The sequence below is a fragment of the Photinus pyralis genome, unplaced genomic scaffold (assembly GCF_008802855.1).
Source record: "Photinus pyralis isolate 1611_PpyrPB1 unplaced genomic scaffold, Ppyr1.3 Ppyr1.4_LG1, whole genome shotgun sequence".
Lineage (NCBI taxonomy): Eukaryota > Metazoa > Arthropoda > Insecta > Coleoptera > Lampyridae > Photinus > Photinus pyralis.
This window is the reverse complement of record NW_022170249.1, coordinates 52,755,364-52,760,283: the sequence shown is the minus strand read 5'-3', so window position 1 is coordinate 52,760,283 and position 4,920 is coordinate 52,755,364.

Genomic DNA, 4,920 nt, shown 5'->3' with positions numbered 1-4,920 from the left:
GGGATTGACAATAGGCAACTTTACATACTCCGTTCTGTATGTAGTGTCCAGTGATCAGGTGAACTGAAATACTTCACTTCACTTTGATATTGAAGATCATTTTTAGTATAGCCATGATTACTGATATGTAGCTTTAAACAAACCAGAAATCCGAAATGAGTAATATTACTTACAGATTTCTTCTGGAATTGATCGACTGTCCGCCTATATATAGGGAATTTGGCTATGTATACTTAAAAAAATCGGATCAAACGCATGTACGAGTAGTAATAGATGGCTATAATAGGTAACCTCTGCATGAATTTGTTTTAAACGTTAATCAACGTCTGCCATGGAAACAGTAACTTGAATGTTCAATGTCAAATTAGCGTCAGCAATTAGTTCTTTATTTTAATTATTAGCAGCAATTTGTAAATTTTTAGCGCATTTTTCAAGACCGGACCCACTTCTGCCGTTATGAACTACGTTTCTAGGGGCCTGGTCCTAGAGTCCTGGAATTTCTTGCAGTAGATACTCTATACCTTGAAGGTTTGCCAGAGAGCCATCAAATTTCGCAGTCTAAATGTCCCCCCCCCCCCCCCACGAATTATTTCCTGAGATGCTGTTTTTGAAAGTAAAACGTGCATAATTTTTACATACGACAACCAATTGGTCCCAGTTTGTGGTGCCAAGTTAAACTTTAGAAAATGGGGGGGGGGCACACGTTGTACCCTTCATGGTATTCTAATAAAAGGTCTCATCGAAATAAATTGGTTTGTACAAACTATAACCACAGATATACGTAAAATATATCTGTGCTATAACTTTCCCGTGCGACTCAGTGAGCGACGGGGCCGGGGGGGTTAAAAATTAATTTTATCTCTCACTGTATTCTAATTAAAGGTCTCAACGAAAGGAACCGTTTTCTACCAACTACTGCCCTTCTTTCTGTCCTCTTATCAAAGTACGGGGTGGAGGGGGGAGTGGAACTAGTTTTATCCTTCATGGTAGGTACTCTAATGAAAGGTTTCAAGGAAAGGAATTAATTTCTACCAACCATAGCCCTCCTCCTCGACCTCTTATCGAAGATCGGGGATATTCCCTTATCCCTCAAGAACGGACTGTCGGAAGAGGGTACTCACAAAGGGCGATTGAGACGTCTGCTAGAAATATATTCATTGGTGATGTCAAAACAAAAGTTATTTCGTTTAAAAAAAATGCGCTTTATCTGCACAAGAGTTGTGCACAATTTATACTTGTTATCTACGTCACCTTTTTTTGTTCCGAAGAATGTTAGTTTCGATCAGATTATTTTTTCCGTACGGTTTTAAAAATTGGGCTTTATCTGCACAAGAATTGTGCACAATTTATACTTGTTTCTTATTATGAACTGGATATATAGTTATGTCAATATGTTTTTTATATAAACCAGTATGTGTTTCAGTTGATAATGAATAAAAATCGCGTTTGTTAGTGACTTTTGTTTAACCAAAAAACATTAAATCATAAAGTCGCTTTCAAAATTCAAAATTTTACTATGAAAACCAATTTCACAATTTCTCCTAGACTCAGTCAAAATAGTAGTATATTTGCAAGTTGAGCCAATTTTGACCTTTGGCTGATTGAAATGTCCCCTAGGTCCGTTTAAGAAAAGTTATATCTTCGACAATCGATGGCAGAAACTTATTCCACCATGGGTATCGATGAGAAATGTTTAGTTCACCTTTACTGTGCCAACCTAGACCTGGTTGACCTGGTCCTCGTTTATTTTAGGTAACCACAGTGTCCTCACTATACGTTTTGCGGAAAGTAAGGGTAAAAATGATAGTACCTATCACTATGGCAATCAAATTCAATCCGACTCTCTTCAGTACAATGTGATTTTTTCATAAACGTTACGCAAAGAATTCACTATACGAATATCGAATTCCTCTCCAGCTCTTACTTTATGGATTATAAATGGTTGATAATTGATGTCTTTTAGAGAAACGTTTCTAATATTTATTTTATAACATCTCATGAATTAAACATTTAACAATAACTGTTAAACAGTGTTTGTATTACGATCCGCAAAGTATACCAATAAAAAATTATTAGCACACGCGTTGTCCCTTCGCCTCTAAAAGCTTAATATAAACTAAACAAATCGGAGGAATTAAAAGATGGAAAAGAATTTATGCTTTGTGTGTGGTCCATCACGAAGAAGTTGGGTGAAGAGTCTTCACGAGAACAATCGTCTGCTGAACACTTCGAGTGCTACTTAGATCAGTATGAAGTACCAAGATCGGTATGTTGCTCTGTTTCCAAAACTGACCTCAAATCGAGTGCTACACGCATACGTTAAAAAAATTCAAATTCCCCGTTGACTTGCAAAATTATCAAAACCGTATAATAAAGAAGGAATCTATCATTGTTAATGCTTCTTCATTCATAAAAGAATTTAAAGAGCATCACTTCTATCAACAAACAAAGAGCTACTGTTTCACGCGTGGTAATAAACTACTAGTCATCAAGCACTTAAAGAAAATAAAAACTAATAAAAGACGGACCCATAATTCGTAGGTGGTTTAATAGTTAAGAATAGTCGTCGCTTCGTAACCTTTAGTTTAGTGCGTTATATTTTTAGATGGGAACTAACACAACTCTATCCTTTTCTTGACCTTTCTTAATTAAGTCTTGCTTTCTATTGCTTAGTACTACTACACTACTGTTAGTACTCGAATTTCATTTACATCGTTCTATTTTCGGCGTTTGCTATTTCTTTTTAGGGTGATTGGTAGGACTGACGAAAATTGTTGATTTGACTACTCAATTGCTAATGGATTAAATTAACGGTATGTGGCACATTGATAAGGTGTTGAAACGATTAGTCAAGGCTTCAGGTTTTTAATTAGCAAACATATCTTTTAATTATCCGAAGATTCTTATTCATTTTTGACTCGACTCACCTGACCTTACTAAAAATGCCATGTAATCGCAATAATAAACCCCGGTAAGTTAGTAAGTACATGTAACTATTATTCTGAACGTCCGTTTACCTAAATGTTAACCGATTTGGCTCGGAGCTTGTGTTTCCAAAAACAAAATCTGAAAATTCGCTTTCGTTCTCGAGAAAATGGGGAAGAAAAAGCTGTAACGAAGCACCTCTTTTCGTACAGGAATTATACCAGCATTAACGAACACCCAGTATTTCGAAGAACTCAAGCGAGCGCTTCTTTACGAAAAATTGTAGTTCTTGACGTATTTATTTTCTAGAAATTGCAAATAGAAGGTAAAAATAATTGCTTTCATTTGTAGCATCGTTTTAGCCGCCGATAAGGAAAATAAGATACTGTAATTTGCCGTAGTATTATCCTTGCAGCACCCGAAAGCTCTCTGAAGAGGAGGAAAAATAATATTGTATGATTTCAGCTCCATTATCTAATGATGGGTCGATTTGAGTTGCTTAATGGTAATTTAAAACTAGGATGAAAACGGGAAAGGTCGCTCGCTTACACGTAGAAAAAACCTGATAAAGTTAACCTGTCGCTTCCATTTCCACATTTTCTTAGGAATTCTATATACAGAGTGGCCCAACGAGAAGTATACAGAGGGCTTTTAGGGTATTAAATTTAGAAATTTCGAAAAATCCTCGAAGACGTCAATTTTGTACCTATTCAAGGGAGACAACTTTTGGAACACAAACCACGAACCCAAGTCTTCACCCCTCTAGGTAGGGAGCTTAACCCCTAAAATTTTAAATGGAATCCTATGGCAAATGGCACTTTATTTGAAAGTCAATTTAATCGTGATTACTAATATGCTTTGCTTTTTAAATTCTATTGATTGTGCACAACAGTTGTGCACAATTTATACTTGTTTTGTTTGATTTGTAGGTTTTATTTTTAATTTTTCCTTAATACTCTCTCTTTCTACTTTTTAGTTTTAGTTCAAGATAATATTTCCTGTAAAAAGCTATACGCCGTTGGAAATAAACTATCATTATTATTATTTTCCCGGCAATACAAAACGAACCAATTGAACTGTGTAACAAATTTCCAAAAATAAGAAAAAAAAACAACCGTGTCCGTCCATCTGCCGACTGGATATCAAATCTTTGTCCCAAGAAAAGAAGAAACACACAAATAAAAAATTAATATGAATTTTAGCACTGTCCATTAGGCACAACGGATGGGAAGTCTCTTCTTTTTGATTTTAAATTTAAATTAAAATCATAATCAATATTGTTGTTTCAAGTATAGAAATAGTATATTGTACAATGAGCATGAAATGATACCCATTTCCCACGAGCATGAATTCATACACGTAGGAAATAGGTATTCCACGCAAATGTTACTCTATACTTTTTTCTACGTCTATGATGGTTTGATTTTCTAAACCTGGTTTTCAAATGGGAAGCCTCTTCTTTTTGATTTTAAATTTAAATTAAAATCATAATCAATATTCATGTTTCATTTTTCAAGTATAGAAATAGTATATTGTACAATAAGCATGAAATGGTACCCATTTCCCACGATCATGAATTCATACACGTAGGAAATAGGTATTCCACGCAAATGTTACTCTATACTTTTTTCTACGTCTATGTTGGTTTGATTTTCTAAACCTGGTTTTCAAATGGGAAACCTCTTCTTTTTGATTTTAAATTTAAATTAACATCATAATCAATATTCATGGTTTAAGTATAGAAAAATAGTATATTGTACAATGAGGATGAATGAATACCCATTTCCCACGAGCATGAATTCATACACGTAGGAATAGGCATTCCAAGCAAATGTTACTCTATAACTTTTTTCTACGTCTATGATGATTTAACTTTCTAAACCAGACATACACTATAATATATGAATTTGGAAAAATAAACGGTTTTATTTATTAATGATCCCTCTCTTGTTCTGAAGTTCTTTTCAACAGAAATACTTTTAGTGGTTTCAAAAG